The sequence below is a fragment of the Salmo salar genome, chromosome ssa14 (assembly GCF_905237065.1).
Source record: "Salmo salar chromosome ssa14, Ssal_v3.1, whole genome shotgun sequence".
Lineage (NCBI taxonomy): Eukaryota > Metazoa > Chordata > Actinopteri > Salmoniformes > Salmonidae > Salmo > Salmo salar.
The window spans coordinates 22,671,598-22,690,308 of record NC_059455.1 but is presented as its reverse complement, the minus strand read 5'-3'; the positions used below and the strand labels follow the sequence as shown (position 1 = coordinate 22,690,308).

Here is an 18,711-nt window from a genome sequence, read left to right as displayed (position 1 = left end):
TTAATTATTGGTTGAATTTAATCAGCGCCACAACTGTAATTATTACCACTGCCCAAGAGCCATCAGGAAGTCCTTTGTATCAAGCCATTCTGATGCTGCTGAAGCCCAAAATTATTAATACAGCAGCTTTTAATTGTTCCAATAGTCTACTGTAGACACAGTAGAAACCGTAGAAACAACACTGTAGACACAGTAGAAACTGTAGAAACAACACTGTAGACACAAGAAACAACACTGTAGACACAGTAGAAACCGTAGAAACAACACTGTAGACACAGTAGAAACAACACTGTAGACACAAAAGAAACAACACTGTAGACACAGAAGAAACAACAGTGTAGACACAGTAGAAACAACACTGTAGACACAGAAGAAACAACAGTGTAGACACAGTAGAAACAACACTGTAGACACAGTAGAAACAACAGTGTAGACACAGTAGAAACAACACTGTAGACACAGTAGAAACAACACTGTAGACACAGTACAAACAACACTGTAGACACAGTAGAAACAACAGTGTAGACACAGTAGAAACAACACTGTAGACACAGTAGAAACAACACTGTAGACACAGTAGAAACCGTAGAAACAACACTGTAGACACAGAAGAAACAACACTGTAGACACAGTAGAAACAACACTGTAGACACAGTAGAAACCGTAGAAACAACACTGTAGACACAGAAGAAACAACACTGTAGACACAGTAGAAACAACACTGTAGACACAGTAGAAACAACACTGTAGACACAGTAGAAACAACACTGTAGACACAGTAGAAACAACACTGTAGACACAGTAGAAACCGTAGAAACAACACTGTAGACACAGTAGAAACTGTAGAAACAACACTGTAGACACAATAAACAACACTGTAGACACAGTAGAAACAACACTGTAGACACAGTAGAAACAACAGTGTAGACACAGTAGAAACAACAGTGTAGACACAGTAGAAACAACAGTGTAGACACAGTAGAAACAACACTGTAGACACAGTAGAAACAACAGTGTAGACACAGTAGAAACAACAGTGTAGACACAGAAGAAACAACACTGTAGACAGTAGAAACATGAACACTGGACAGGGGACAGTGATAACTCTATTCCACATTGGCTTGTCATTGTCCATTCTGATGCAGGCACAGTAAACCACACGGACATTTGTTGTACACAGTGTCCTTTGGCAATAAGGATTTGACATCGACAATGAAAGCCCCCTGACAGGATTCACTAGTGTAAGCAAACTAAGCATATAGCACACAGAGGCGGTTTCAAAGGGTAAATGGCAGCCACTAGCTGAAATAAAACACATTTCCAAAATAAGTATGTAACAAAATACTGCAGACAACAAAGACAGTGTACCCTGGTGTATTCTGCTAATTGCTTATTCCTCTACATCTGATTCATTAGGATACGTCTATTTTAGCTTTTTGGGGCTAAAAATAGAAACAACTCAAATTATGCTAGCAAATGAAATGCCCTGCATACTTTTGTACCATGGCTAGTGTGATAAATGGAACAATTGCTGTTTGTTTGTGTGTGCGTGCGTACATGCGTGCATGCGTGACTTTGTGCGTGCATGTGCTTAGAATGGGAAATGTGTGACCTATAAGAACATATTAGGTTAATGATACCCTTCTCTCTAATTGCTGGAACAAATAGTTACTTTAGTCCTTAATCACATATCAATTAACTTGGGAGGGTCAGTGGCAGTGCAATCCTGATTGGTTTGCACATTATATAGGCCTAAAGCACATATAGATTTAGATAAGCAATGAAGTGATACAGCTGTGCTTCCATGCTGGGTATTTGTCTACACGCTATTAGGAAGTAGCATCTGATACTGCAATACAGATAAGAAGAGAAAGAGAATCTAAACACCCCAAACATATTTACCCTTCAGCTACAGTATCTCTTGGGTAGATATCTTTACATCTAAGAACATCATGCATTGCATGCTGGGGAGTGCCGAGACTGAACTTTAAGCTTGCCTCCTCCTTGGAGAGGCTGCATGGACCAGAGGTCTACAGCAAACATCCTGTTTCTGTTGCTCTGTTGCTCTTCACACTTGGTATTTAAAAACAGGTTTGATTCAGAGAAGAAGTATAGCTAAGAGTTGGAAACCTTTGCAGGTGATCTCCCAGAACAGACCAGGGATCGAGAAGGAAGAAAGTATAACACCAGCATAATGGACGCAGTGGAAAATGGAAGAAATCCAGTTTCAGTTTCAATCTCCCCTCCCACTAATGAGAAGTCATTAGCATGGCCCTCCTCGTTCCCTTACGTTTGGAGGAGGAAAGGTGGATGAAAATTAAATTGCTTAGACAAATGCTTGTAAAAGAGATACTGTATCTTCTCCACAAAATGATTTATTTGAAGCATCCTATTGTAGGCTACACAGAAATGATGCCAAACTTGGGCTGATGACCTAAACCCATGAATGGTGTGAAGATCAAAATAAAAAAATACTTCAACAAATATAAAGAGTATAGGTCTACATACTATACTTTCTATCGTCTGATCTTAGAAGTTTCCTAAAAAAAATTGCAAAAAGAAGAAAAACGAATGTGGGCCTATCTTTCAAATAGTTTTTAGCTGAAAATGGATGGTCTTCATCATCATCATCATCATCCCTCCTAACTTTTGATTGCTGTTTCGTTCTAGTGTTCTCTGGGCTTTCTATCTACACAAGCAGTAATACACTGTGAATCTGAGGAGCATTAAAGCTAATCAAAAGCTCCTGTCCAGCTACTGTAAATCATATTTGATTTATGATGTTTTTTTCTCCCCATTTCCTCTGGGTTTATGGCATAATCAATTGCCCGGTTAGCTCAGGCATGATCAAACAGAGCTGATAAGACAAATGTTCTTTGTCAGTGAGTAGTATATAAGTGGACTTTCTTAGCCCTCCATCGATTGCAGATTTTCTCTGCTCAGCACTGCTATTCAAAGCAAACTGTGGGCAGTCAGAATCTATCTTGCCGGATCAGACTTCCGACCACCAAACTGCTGACTTGTTGCTCGCCCACTGTCACTTAAAATTTATCTGAGTCTGGTATTGTTTCTGTGCTCAATAAGCATGCAGACTTTTCGAATAGATGACACACACACACACACACCCAGAACGTTCCTACTGTATGCAGCCAGCCAAACAGAAACAGCGTTGATAAGATCTGCATAATTCATATATTCATCATAAACGCATTAATGAAGACGGTCATGGTCTAAATTCAACACTAGTGCGTTGTTGCGCCGGAGGACAGTCTCCAGAGCTTTTCTCCACATGCCAGAAGCCTGGCTACCACTACAAGCCAATGCACTTTAACTCCCCCCACTGGCGAGGAGAGAAAGCCACGCTACCACAGCTGCATGATAATAAGTGACGTTGTACATTTCAAAAGGGCTCTAACTCTATCTCTCACCACGGAAACAGAGGGTTGTGTAGGTAGGAAGATTTGCATCAGCCTGAGTCTGTGTGTTTCTGTTTCTGTGTTTTCTGTTTTCTATACTCGGATATTGTGAAATGGAAATGCTTGTGTGGCTTTCTCAGCGAGGGGTGGAGACAAATCAGTGCAGGGTCAATAGAACATTTATCAAACAGATTGAGAATATGACAGAATGGACCATGATGACCACAAAGGAATGACCAAGACTGTGTGTGGAAGATGTAGAATATCCCAGGGCATCCACATAGCGTCTCTATGCTGTATCATCATTGTGCATTGCATGCATCCACTGTCATTAGCTAATGACCTTTGATTTTAAGTTTTAGAATATATATATATATATATATTTTTTAAGTCTTATTAATATGGGATTTCATGATAGATGGAACCAGAGACTATCAGTCCTCAGTTGCTCTGTTGTTCAAAAAGCTGTTAATCACAACGTCAGTATATTTATTACAGGAGCCTAATACAAACACAATGATACAGATGTTGGTGGATCTGGCTATTGGTATGTTTTGGCAGCTCTGTTTGTTTGAATATATTATCTGATTGATGATGCAAATTATTGAAATATCTCCATTTGAATGCTGAATAATGAGGAGTAATGGGGGAAAGTTCCCTAACACAATCACTGCTGGGCGCAACAGGGAACTAAATCCCCAGGATTGAAATATTATGTACATTTTTAATTACCACATAGACTAACATAATCGTGTTGTTTGGCTACCCATTGGCACTACGGTAAATATTAATTATTCACATAGAGTGCAAAAAAAAACGTTCCTGAGCTCTAGAGTAGTATAATAAACTGAAGGGAAAAAGGGAAAGAGCATGATGTGAATATTTGTTACCTAATCTAATGAATGAGTCTATTTCTAAGTATGATTCATGAAAAACAACTCCATAAGGAATTGGTTACTATGTTTTTCTATCAATTCTCTTAACATATGGCACAGACATATTATGCCTTGTGATTTTCCAGCCATTTTACACATATTCACATTCATTGAACACTGTATGGTTAGCAAGTTAGATGTAACCGTGGGTGAAATAGAGAGAATGGTATGTACATTTTGAGACTTTGGAAAACCTTTGAAAGCATGGCTCAGGCAAATGACGCAGGGCCACAGGGGAGAAGGGAATTGAGAGGCTGTAAGGTATGATGAATCCTAAGACTGATTACTTTCTACCTCCAGACTAACAGCCAGTCTATATCCAATTCGCACACAGCACGAAGGTAGTGCCTAAAATAACCAAATTATATCTCTCAACAGAGAAAGATTACTCTATACCTCCAGACTTTCTCGGCACCACAATTTACCAAATTATATCTCACAGTCACAACAGTGAAAGCACCAACAGAGGTATTTTGCATTGGTGTGAGATTTCTGTACACTGTAAATCATCTGATAGGGTAGGTCCTACGACACCCCCTCACCAGATTATAATATCAGTACAATATCTAACATCAAACCCCCAACTCTCTGCCCCTTGGAGAATATGCTCAGCTGACTTCGACAAATTAGACACCTGAAATCTATGACAATAACCTTCGCTGGGTGATGCTGTCGAGTGGAACAGCAGATATATAGCCATGTATATTTTAAAAAAGAACAGCATGAGATAAACATATTATTTCTGGAGATCGAGATACACCACACCATGACATCCTTATCTGATTATCACAGCATTACAAAATAATTGGATGTATACACAGTTTTTTATTTTTATTAAACAGCAATAATACTTGTCTAAGATTTGAATGGGAGAAATAAACAAAAATACAACGATAGCAGTGATTTAGGTTCAGACAACAATGTGATCCAGACTCAGTGACTAGGTGGTTAACAGATCTGCTGTTAAGCAGAACTTAAAAGACAGGAGTTTTTGACATGAGGCACTAATATTTTTCACACATGTAAACAGCAGATGAAACATTGAGTTCCTTTGATATTTTCTGAAGAACAATTATGTAAATATTTGACATATAGCATCTTATTTTGAGCCAGTTTGCTAGAGCAGGAAAATAATCCTGCAGCAACAGGATATGTGAATTATTATGTGGATTATAAATGAATGGATATTTTTTTGTAGGGGTTGATACATTTTTTGTAAGGGAAAATCAAGTCTGAAACGAAAAGTGGAAATTACAAACTTGAGAAGCCTTTTTAAACCTCAAATACACTACACGTTTTTCTGCAACAGGCGGATCAAATTAAGATCCTACATCTGTAAATGACAATCCCTGCTTTTCTTGCAAAGTGATCCATTCAGAAGCCTCAGAATCCAGCGTAATTTGGAATAAGTGTGAAATGTGTGACACTTTAATAAAGGGAATACTAAAAAGGAAATACTTGTAATAATTAGAGACACATAGTGATATTATGCTCATGGTGTTCCCCCAAAACAGGTTAGAAACACAAATGAGACATACAACTTTGGTTGACATTAACTTAGTTATGAGTATGTCTCATATTGTATCCACGGCACACAGATAAAAGCTATACATCTACAGTATTCAATACATGTTACACATAAGTGATCAATTGAACATTGATAAGGTTTTGTAATAATAGAGAATAGATGTATTGTTTTTATAACATTTTTTCCATATAATATGATATAGGTTAACTAGGTACAGAGCAGCATACTAGGTGTAAAAAAAGGTTTAATGAACAATACAGATTTTTTTGGTGATATGCAGGTTCTTTTGAATTTCAGAAAAACAAATGTTTCATTGTTAAATTGAATCAGTATCATTGAATTTAAGATGTGAAATTGCTCTAGTGCTTGATCAAAGTCTAAAAACATTAGAGGGTTTTAGTTTCCTGATATTGTCTACTGTTTAGTCCCTGCTTGGGGGTCATTAGCCTTATATTGTTGTGGCCCATCTGCTCTCATCGTTATGTTTTGATTGATATAAAGCCCCCCTATTATTTTGTTACCTTGCCCCCCTCAACCAAACCCCCGCCAGGAAAGGAGCTACACCTGCCATACATTTTGCCATAATTTAAACATGCAGTGTAACTTACCCAGTTGGAGAAATCAGCCAGATGAACAATTTAAATTTGCCTCGGTTTATCTCTATCTTCCCTCTGGTGCCGGTCCCTTTCCCTCACTCTACACTGATCTCCAAGAGGTTTTTCTCTCACTCTCCCAGCGTCTTTTGGCGACTATATCGATCTCTCAGCCAAGTATCGACCTGTCAGCCCCGTTGTTACTACGGCTGCTCAGTTGTGAGCTCTCCTTTCTCTCTGCCTCTCACGGCTGCAGTGGGGAAGCTGAGCAATGTATACTTCTCGCTCTTGCTCTCTTTCTCTGCCTCTGTCTCTCTCTCGCCTTGCTTTCTCTCATTGTGCTGTATTGATCTCTCTGTGCTGTTCCTCTACTAGTGCAGCCCCTAGTGGGCGTTCCAGACACTGCTTGTAGCCGTCTCACCATGATTCTCCCAGCTCAGCACACGTTGACAAGGGGAGGGGAGGCAGGAGGGTGCCTGGGCAAACGCATGATACATCTGAAGAACTAAGTGCAACCAGGGCTGTCAGCAGGCAGCAGGACCCCTGCCTCCAAGAAAATATTCTGTAACAGAAATGTGAATTCATGTTTCAGCAGGCAATCATAACCAAATAACTATACACAGAGGTGAACAAACACTCATTGATACTTCTACCCGACTGACAAGAAAATTGATTAAAACCCCATGAGGGATATATCAGTGGAATGATGATGGTTGCGAACTTTTTAAAGGTTGTGGTTGAAGTGTCGTGAAGTTGAAGCTTACCCTTTCACCACTAAGGTCTTACCACTTAGTTGGACGATTCTGATACTTTCTGAATATCATAACAAGGTCTAACAGGAAAATTCTATTTACCATCTACAATAATCCATAATCCAGTTGGTGGCATCAGACATAGCCACACTTTCTTGAAGAGGTTTGGATTCATCTCACAGTAGAGCCTTGGTCTAATGCTGCATTCGTAACATCTCGTAAAACAGCATTTTTTTATTTAACCTTTATTTAATTAGGCAAGTCTGTTAAGAACAAATTCTTGTTTACAATGATTGCCTACCCCAGCCAAACCCTAAGCCAGACAACGCTGGCCCAATTGTGCACCGCCCTATGGTACTTCCAAGCACAGCCGGTTGTGATACAGCCTGTAATTGAACCAGGGTCTGTAGTGATGCCTCAAACATAAATATCACTGTCATGTCTACCTCTGATAAGCCTCCCAGTAAAGCAATAAAAACAATCAATAATCCCAGAAAATAGCCACATTTACATATGTAGCCTAAGAAACAAGGTTCATGAAATTGATAACTTGCTAGTAACAGATACCATTCATATACTGACTATCTCTGAAACTCACTTAGGTAATACCTTTGATGATACAGTGGTAGCAATACATGGTTTCAACATCTTCAGAAGAGACAGGAATGCCAATGGTGGAGGTGGTGCCGTGTATGTTCAGAGTCCTATTCCTGTGAAGCTTAGAGAGAATCTCCTGTCAAATGCTGTTGAAGTAATATGGCTACAGGTTCACCTGCCTCACCTAAAGCCCAATCTTGTGGGAAGCTGCTATAGACCACCAAGTGCTAACAGTCAGTGTATGGATAACGTGTGAAATGCTTGATAAGGTATGTGATATCAACAGCAATGTATATTTTCTGGGTGACCTAAATATTGGCTGGCATTCATCAAGCTGCCCACCAAAGAAAAAGCTTAAAACTGTAACCAGTGACCGCAACTTGGTTCAGGTTATCAGTCAGGAATGAAATCATTCACATGTATTTATCACATCTTTACCAATGCTGCAGAAATCTGCTTTAATGCAGTATCCAGATCCATCGGATGTAGTGATCATAATATAGTAGCCATGTCTAGGAAAACCAAAGTTTCAAAGGCTGGACCTAATATAGTGTATAAGAGGTGATACAAAAAGTTTTGTGATTCCTATGTTGAAGATGTAATGAATAGTTGCTGGTCTGTGGTGTGTAATGATGAGCAACCAGACGCTCCATTTTAAACATTTATGAAATTGCTCATTCCAGTTACTAATAAGCATACGCCCATTAAGAAAATGATTGTAAAAACTGTTAAATCAGTGTGGATTTATGAGGAATTTAACTATTTTACGGTTGAGAGGGATGAGGCAAAATTAATGGCAAATAAGTATGGCTGCACAGCCGATTGGAAAACATACTGTACATTAAGAAATCATGTGACTAAACTGAAGAAAAAGAAGAAGAAACTGTAATATGAAAAAAAGATAAATTACATAAAAAAATTATAGTAAAAAGCTTTGGAACACCTTACATGAAATGATTGGGCAAAAAGGCAAACGCGGCTCAGTCAATCATTGAATCAGATGGCCCTCATTGGCAAGGTTAGCAAACTTAGGCAGGACATGCCAACAACTAATTCAGAACCTACACATCCATGCACAACTAACCAAATTATGAAAGACAAGCGATGTCATTTTAAATTCCGTGAACTGAGTGTGGAAGAGGTGAAAAAATTATTGTTGTCTAGCAACAATGACAAGCCACCTGGGTCTGGCAACTTGGATGGAAAATTACTGAGGATGATAGCAGACGATATTGACACTCTTATTTGCCATTTCTTCAATCTAAGCCTACAGGAAAGTGTGTGCCCTCAGGCCTGGAGGGAAGCAAAAGTCATTCCTCTACCCAAATATAGCAAAGCACCCTTTACTGGCACAAACAGCCGACCAATAAGCCTGTAACCAACCCTTAGTAAACTTTTGGAAAAAAATCGTGTTTCACCAGATACAGTGCTCGTTCATGGTAAACAAATTAACAACAGATTTTCAGCACGCTTAGGGGAAGGGCATTTAGCAGCATACCACCCTGCATACCACTGCTGGCTTGCTTCTGAAGCAAAGCAGGGTTGGTCTTGGTCAGTCCCTGGATGGGAGACCAGATGCTGCTGGAAGTGGTGTTGGAGGGCCAGCAGGAGGCACTCTTTCCTCTGGTCTAAAAAAATATCCCAATGCCCCAGGGCACCCTGTGTAGGGTGCTGTCTTTCGGATGGGACGTTAAACAGGTGTCCTGACTCTCTGAGATCATTAAAGATCCCATGGCACTTATTGTAAGCGTACGGGTTTTAACCCCGGTGTCCTGGCTAAATTCCCAATCTGGCCCTCAAACCATCACAGTCACCTATCAAACCCCAGTTTACAATTGGCTCATTCATCCCCCTCCTCTCCCCTGTAACTATTCCCCAGGTTGTTGCTGTAAATGAGAACGTGTTCTCAGTCAACTTACCTGGTAAAATAACGGATAAAAATAAAATAAAAAAATTCAACATATATGTCAATTGGCTGAGAGAAATTGATAGTAAAAAGATTGTGGGAGCTATTTGTTAGACTTTAGCGCAGCTTTTGACATTATCAATCATAATCTGCTGCTGTAAAAACATTTGAGTTATAGCTTTACATCCCTTGCTATATTGGGGATTGAGAGTTACCTGTCTAACAGAACAAAGAGGGTGTTTTTTAATAATGGAAGCCTCTCCAACATAATCCAGATAGTCAGGCATTCCCTAGGGCAGCTGTCGAGGCCCCTTACTTTTTAAAATATTTACTAATGACCTGCCACAGGCTCTGAGTAAAGCCTGTGTGTCTATATATGCTGATGACTCAACACTATACACGTCAACTACCACAGCAAGTGGAATCACTGCAACACTTAACAAAGAGCTGCAGTCAGTTTCAGAATGGGAGGCAAGAAATAAGTTTGTCCTAAGTATTTCAAAAACTAAAAGCATTGTATTTGGGACCAATCATTCAGAAAACCCCTAAACCTGAACTAAATCTTATAATGAATAATGTGGAAATTGAGCAAGTTGAGGAGACTATACTGCTTGGAGTAAACCCGGATTGAAAACTGTCAAGGTCAGAGCACACTGATGAAACAGTAGCTAAGATGGGGAGAGGTCTGTCCATAATAACGAGACATGCCCCCAGAGGTCTCTTCACAGTCCCCAAGTCCAGAACAGACTATTGGAGGCGCACACTACTAGATAGAGCCATGACTACACAAAACTCTATTCCACGTCAAGTAACTCATGCAAACAATAAAATTAGATTTAAAAAACTGGTAAAAATAGCTAATGAGGATCCATAATAAATACAAATACCACTGGTAATTACTAGTGGGAAACGTGTCTATCATCTTTGAGCTCTGATTACTCCCAGATGCTGAACTCTGACATTACATACTAAAGAAATTACCTCGATAACAGCATTTTTGGCAGTTAAATGCAACAAAACATTATTTATAAAAAACTATCTATCTGTTGTTTTATTTCTTTACTTACCTACACACACACACACACACACACACACACACACACACACACACACACACACACACACACACACACACACACACACACACACACACACACACACACACACCTTTTTTTCGCATCATTGGTTAGAGCCTGTAAGTAAGCATTTCACTGTAAGGTCTACACCTGTTGAATTCGGCGCACGTGACAAATAAACTTTGACTTGATTTGATTTGACAGCTTGGTCTCATAGACTAGACGTAACATATTAAATGTAAATCCGCCATTCAAATTATTATGATATGTTACATTTGGTATGATACATAAGACAGATGGTTACTTAAAAAACGAAAGTCGGGTGGGTAGTTGGTCAGGATGGTTGGGTGGGCGTATAACGTATAACCCAAAGTTTGCCAGATTTGAATATTAGCACGGCGAACTTTAGCATTTTAGCTAATTAGCAACTTTTCACCTACTTATAACTTTTTATCTACTTTGCAACTACTTAGCATGTTAGCTTCCTCTAACCCTAACCATAATTATTTTTCATACCTTTTGCAAATTCGTTAAATATTGTACGTTTTACAAATTCATAACATATTTTATATTTTTCTAATTCGTAATAGATAATACGAATTGTAATTTGTAACATGGACATCCGAAAATTAATACATGCCATACATACTGTAACATATCATACTAAATGGAGTGTCTCAGATTTACGTACATAATAATAGTAAATGTTCTGAAACTACGTTGGTTTTGAAAACTATAATTTGTTTGTGAGTATGATAGCTGTACTTTTAGTTTATGGTTGACACAGCTTGTTTACTATTAGCCAATCAGTGTTTCTCACAGACTTCAAAGAACTTGAATACACAAAACTTGTTGCTCCCACATTACAAATAGTGTTTTCCGAGTTTCCCATGAATGCAGCATATACAGTGGTTCCTCCTTTAAAAGTTGTGAGCTTGCACCGCGGGACTTAAAGATACCCAGCATCACAGCTCCAGACCACCACAAGGGGGAGTTAGAGCACTCATTATGCATTTGGGTCCCAAGGTTTTAATATGACCAATCATATCGAGTGGTTCCAATGACGAATTTTGACGCGATCCACCCGTCCCTGGGTGAAGATGGCTGACAAAATGTACAATTGAGAGGAATATGTTAGGTAATGTAGAGACAAACGTTTGTGCATATTTTGTTGTCATAAAGTTAATTTATGAAAATTGCTATTTAGCAAGTTATCTGACTAGCTAACATTAGCCAGCTAGCTAGTGTTGGGAGAATTAATTTGTAATTCATGTTGTTTCATGGTTTAGGGACTCCTGTGAAAACCAGCAAACCAGGCTGCCGTCTTGTGAAACAGTGGATGTAAAGAATCTAGCTAGCTAAAGCATTTACTGCAAATTGAATGTACAATTGGGTCAGCTTGCCTTAAAATGCAGCTGAAGTAACATAGCTAACTATTCACTTGCATATTATGTAATGGAGGATAATATTAACTGTATGCCTATGGATATGTAGCTAGCTACAGTATGTAGCCGATCAGTGTATGGACCCTAAAACGTTCGGTTCTGAACTAATATTCATACAAATCTATGAACCTCAGCTATCATAGTTGTTGTATCAACTTCAAGTCTGAATGGCATTAAAACTTCTTTGGGATAGGGGGCAGTATTTTCATGACCAGATGAAAAGCCTGCCCAAAGTAAACTGCCTGTTACTCAGGCCCAAAAGCTAGGATATGCATATGCATGGAAGTATTGGATAGAAAACACGCTAAAGTTTCTAAAAATTTTCAAATAATGTCTGTGAGTATAAGTAGTCCTATTCTTTCCATGTGTCACTCAGATGGACTCAAGTCTTTTGGTGCGCGTGAACAGGAGCGCACTCCTCGTTGTTTTTCTTCGGTATTGGAAACTGTTTATTCCGTCTTAAATTTTATCGATTATTTACATTTTAGGGTACCTAAGGTTGGATTAGAAACGTTGTTTGAAATGTTTGGACCAAGTTTACAGGGGACTTATTAGATACTTTGTAGTCATGTTGGGCGAGTTGAAACCGGTGTATTTCTGAATCCAACGCGCCAAATAAATTGACATTTTGGGGATATAAAGAAGGAATTTATCGAACAAAACGACCATTCATTGTGTCACTGAGACATTTTGGGATTGCAAAAAGATGAAGATCTTCAAAGGTAAGGCATTTATTATATCGCTATTTCATGTTTTTGTGCTCATATAATCACACGGTGTGCTTTCGCCGTAAAGCCTTTTTGAAATCTGACACAGCGGCTGGACTAACAAGAAGTTAATCTTTATTTTGATGTATTACACTTGTATTTATATGAATGTTAAATATTTATATTTCTGTGGTTTGAATTTGGTGCTCTGCAATTTCACCGGATGTTGTCAAATCTATCCCGCTGACAGGATTCGAGCGTTAAGGGATCCCTTAATGAAGCCTATGTGTAACCGGTGTGAAAACGCTGAGCTCCCCCCATTGTTTTCCTATGGAGAGGCATGCTGTTCTATTTCGCCAAATATCTCACTGTGTATATTTAGTTTTTTTTCAAGTCAGGTGTAACCGGTAAAAAATGGCTAGCTAGCTGGCTAGCTAGTTAGTGGGGTACGCACTAATAGCATTTCAATCGATGACGTCACTCGCTCTGAGATCTTGAAGTAGTTGTTCCTTTTGCTCTGCAAGGGCCGCGGCTTTTTTGGAGCAATGGGTAACAATGCTTCGAGGGTGGCTGTTGTCGATGTGTGCAGAGTGTCCCTGGTTCGAACCAAGGTAGGGACGAGGAGAGGGACGGAAGCTATACTGTTACATATGGATAGAGTAGAATATAATAACTTTATTGTGCTAAGGATGCAAGTCCTATATACATGTACTGTAGATATTACCACGCATGAGATTCCCACATTGTAGCCTGTACATTGAATATGTTCACTGATCATGTACTCTTCCTTGGCAAGTAAAGGTGTGGTTCAGGTATGAATCTCTGAGACATTCTTTTTCAGTCATATCAACGTCCATTATTTGAATGATGCTGTGTCTGCATGTATGTATTACAATTATACACTTCAACAGTGTTTACCACTCCGGCTCCTGGGACATCAATGATTACACATTGTAACTATGCAATAGACTAGAAACATGATTGAATTGTAATTCATATATACAGAAAAAAAACTATGCATATCGAACTCCCTTCATCTGCATTAATCTGAGGGCACAGGATAATATTTCAATAAAATACTTAATTTCAACCAGTGGAGAATGTGAAACACTTAATTGAAAGAAGTTCATTATCCAGGTGTTATAAATACATAATAAATGCATTATAATTATGATAATTGTAATATTATAAATACAAGTTCAATCTGTACTTCAATGCACATAGGTGTGGTTCCAGCATTATAAAACGCAGAAGAAAGATGAGGTGGGGAGAGAGGTGTAGAAGACAGAAAGGGAAAGAGGTAAGAACAGCGGCAGACAGCATATGATTCATTAATTACAGTGCTACCCTAATATTCTCTCAGTTCATCACAATTGCGGTGTCTCCTAACCAGCCTTGGGATGAAGTGAAGAAGAGAGACTGATATTGTGTGTGTGTGGTCTCACCTGGAGTCCACACTAAGTGGCTACAGAGTACTTTACGCTGAAAAACAGACATGAGGACAAACAATAGAAGATAATGTCAATAGAAGATACTGTATGTGATGCAGACACCTATCGGAGTGTACCTGAAACATTTAAATATAGAGGGCTAGATCAACATCTTATTTTTTATAGACATGAAAACAACAACTGAGATATGACCGTTCAATCTAAAGCAGCGGATGTCATTTTTAGGATACTTCAATACAGCCCAGTGCTGCTTACCTGAGATGCCATCTTCGTAGGTGTCCGCTTTGACTTCCTTTGTGTCGGAAAAAAGTTGCTTTCAGACTATTATTTTTGATTGAAAATAAAAAAGGTTTTGCTCTTGACAAAAAGCTACTCAGGTGCAGAATGATGACATGTGGAAGAAGGAAAGGAATGAGATGGGAACAACAATTTGTTGCAAATTGGGGAGGGGGGCTAATAGCTGAACAATAGACTATTCAACCTTTACTAAAGAATAGTGTGAACCCCTCCCCCCTCCTATCACAAACCAGTTTTGCCCTAACGAACAAGGGGTAGCTTGCTACTCAATGTAATAAAGTAATGACTTTTCAAATAAGTTACCTTACACGTTATGTTGACTGACAATTGTCCTTACGAACCATATAGCATATCATTACAGCAGTATGTATGTACCGGTATGTTAGCTAGCTACCTAACGTTAGTAGTTATACATCAAACTTGCCAGTATATTAACTATAGGCTATCTAACTTCCCAACGTTTATTGACTTGATTATTCTCGTCATTCTGAGCTAAATGGTATAGTCTTTGTGCTTTCTAAATTCGGGTGCTTTTGTAAATTCGCTCTGGCTATCTATAGGCTGGACAATAGAACGAGTCAAAATTCACCCAAGGCTGAAAAACGGCTTAAAGAACGTTGGCTAAACTAGAACACTAGCGCGAGCCCATAGCAAATTAATGGAATCAAACGTTCACAGAGCCTGTTTTGACTGGAGTGATGCTTAGAATTCCATTAAAAAAATACTCTTTCAAAATTCAGATGTTGATTTAGTTATAGATCCATAGCGAATTACTATGGGAATAAATATCACTGATTTACAGAAATATTGTGTAACGGTCGTCGTAGGTAGTGGACCAAAATGCAGCGGGTTGAGTGCTCATCTTAACTTTATTGAACACGTAACAAACAAAACAAGAAAACGATCAAACGAACAGGATTACATGCTAAACACAGCTATGCAACCACAACTTCCCACAAAACCCATACAAAAACCACCCCTCTATATAGGACCTTCAATCAGAGGCAATGAAGAACAGCTGCTTCCAATTGAAGGCAAAATCAATAAACTAAACATAGAAATAAATAGACTAGACTGAACATAGAAATACACTAACATAGACCAAAACCCCGGAATACTCTAAACAAACACCCCTCTACATAAACACATAACAACAAACCCCGAACCACATAAAACAAACACCCCCTGCCACGTCCTGACCAAACTACAATAACAAATAACCCCTTTACTGGTCAGAACGTGACAGTACCCCCCCAAAGGTGCAGACCACGGATGCACCTCACAAAAATAAAAAATAAAAAATAAACACAAAAATAAACCCCCCAAACTAAAGGGAGGGAAGGGAGGGTGGCTGCCGTCACCGACGGTTCCCGTGCTACACCCCCCCTCCCCAATCCTCCTACTGTGGATGTGGCTCAGGCTCTGGCCTTAGTCCCCCACCTAACCTGTCCACCCCCGCTGAATACATATTTAATGTTACCCCTCCCGAAGTCTCTGTGCTATGGCGCATCGCTGAAGACCTCGGGCTGATGTGCGTTGCTGGAGACCTCAGGCTGATGTGCATTGCTGGAGACCTCGGGCTGAAGGGCGACTCTGGCTGCGCCGATTCCGGACTGTCGGGCGACTCTTGCTGCGTCGATTCCGGACTGTAGAGCGACTCTCGCTGCATCGATTCCGGACTGTCGGGCGACTCTCGCTGCGTCGATTCCGGACTGTCGGGCGACTCTCGCTGCGTCGATTCCGGACTGTCGGGCGACTCTCTCGGCTCTGAACTGTGGGCCGTCTCTCTCGGTTTCTGACTGTAGGCCGTCTCACTCGGTTCCGGACTGTAGGCCGTCTCACTCGGTTCCGGACTGTAGGCCGTCTCACTCGGTTCCGGACTGTAGGCCGTCTCACTCGGTTCCGGATTGTAGGCCGTCTCACTCGGTTCTGGACTGTGGGCCGTCTCTAGACAGGGCATTGTCGCCAGACACTCTGGACGGGGCACTGTTGCTGGACACTCTGGACGGGGCACTGTTGCCAGAAGTTCTGGACGAGGTACTATTGCCGGAAGCTCTGGACGAGGCACTATTGCCGGAAGCTCTGGACGGGTTACTGTCGTCGGAAGCTCTGGACTGGGCTGACGCACTGGAAGCCTGATGCGTGGGGCTGGTAGTGGAGGTACCAGACTGGAGAAACGCACCTCAGGGCTAGTGCGAGGAGCAGGAACAGGACGAGTTGGACTGGGCTGACGCACTGGAAGCCTGGTGCGTGGGACTGGCTTTGGATATGCCAGACTGGATACACGCACCTCAGGGCTAGTGTGAGGAGCAGGAACAGGACGAGTTGGACTGGGCTGACGCATTGGAAGCCTGGTGCGTGGTGCTGGCTTTTGATGTGCCAGACTGGAAACATGCACCTCAGGGCTAGTGCAAGGAGCGGGAACAGGATACACTGGGCCGTGAAGGCGCACTGGCGGTCTCGAGCGCAGTACTGGCACGACCCTTACTGGCTGGATGCCCGCTTCCCCCTGGCAAATGCGGGGCGCTGGCACCGCGCACACTGGCCTGTGAATGCTCGGCCTCGACGCCGTGCGCCTCACCCCATAGCACGAGGCCTGACCAGTAACATGCTGCCTCCGGTAAGCACGGGAAGTTGGCTTGGGGCTTAACACTGGCCCAGCCAAACTACCCGTGTGCCCCCCCCCAAAAAAATGATTGGGGTTGCCTCTCAGGCTTAAATGCCAACCGTGTGTATAGAGCCTCATACCGGCGTCGCTCCGCCTTGGCTGCCTCTATCTCCTCCGGTGGGCGACGATATTCCCCAGCCTGGTGCCATGGTCCAGCCCCGTCCAGAATCTCCTCCCATGTCCAAGTTTCCGAATAGTCCACATAATTCCTCTGTTGCTCCTTTCCCCGCTGCTTGATCCGTTGGTGGTGGGAAGTTCTGTAACGGTCGTCGTATGTAGTGGACCAAAATGCAGCGGGTTGAGAGCTCATCTTAACTTTATTGAACATGTAACAACCAAAACAAGAAAACGATCGAACGAACAGGATTACAGGCTAAACACAGCTATGCAACCACAACTTCCCACAAAACCCATACAAAAACCACCCCTCTATATAGAACCATCAATCAGAGGCAACGAGGAACAGCTGCCTCCAATTGAAGGCCAAATCAATAAACTAAACAAAGAAATAAATAGACTAGACTGAACATAGAAATACACTAACATAGAACATCGACCAAAACCCCGGAATACTCTAAACAAACACCCCTCTACATAAACACATAACAACAAACCCCTAACCACATAAAACAAACACCCCCCTGCCACGTCCTGACCAAACTACAATAACAAATAACCCCTTTACTGGTCAGAACGTGACATATTGGAACAAAGTTGTCTAATGAAGGAAAACAATTTAGAATCCTCCAATCCTGTAGCCTACTCCTGACAATCACGTTGTACAGTGCCATATTTTCCATTCCATCCTAACGGAAACCCTTAGGGTTTCATTTTTCGTTTTTCTCTGAATTGAAATACCAAATTAATTAAGCCAAATTTCTAAAAATCAATCCCACATACACATATTTGCAAAAACACACATATCCCACTGTAAGCAAGCTAGCTAACCTACTACTCAGAGAGGAAAAAGAGTGGGGGGGGGCTATCAGCTGATCATTTCAGCTAGCAGGCAAGTTATGCTGTGGTAACAATCTAACTAGTCTTTAACTGTGATTTAAGTTTGTTCTGCTGCCGACATCTGCATCTTGACCTACTAACAAACAGTCTAATTGAACCCTGTCCCTGGCCGTGAGAGACGACACTTGTAGGACAGGTGTGGTCTGTGAGCTCCCGTGGGTAGCCTTCCTGCCGCAGGGCGGCATTATTATTCCATACGTCTTTTGTCATTTGCCATTGGCATTTGCCACTGGGGAACACACTCGTGTTCCCCAGCGACTAGTTAGTACATAAAACATCCTCCATTCAGACTGCAAAGTCAACATTTGATTATATGAAAACGA

General features: G+C 40.9%; 1 protein-coding gene across 3 annotated transcripts in view; it reads right to left on the bottom strand.

Moving 5' to 3' along the window:
• LOC106569075 (tenascin-R) overlaps nt 1–7,019 on the bottom strand; it is a 127,403-nt gene extending 120,384 nt beyond the window's left edge. For all 3 annotated transcript variants that reach the window (XM_045694089.1, XM_045694091.1, XM_045694090.1), the window contains exon 1: nt 6,488–7,019. The gene's annotated coding sequence lies outside the window, so the exon portion shown is untranslated. The remainder of the gene's footprint in view (nt 1–6,487) is intronic.
• Between the last annotated feature and the right edge of the window lie 11,692 nt (nt 7,020–18,711).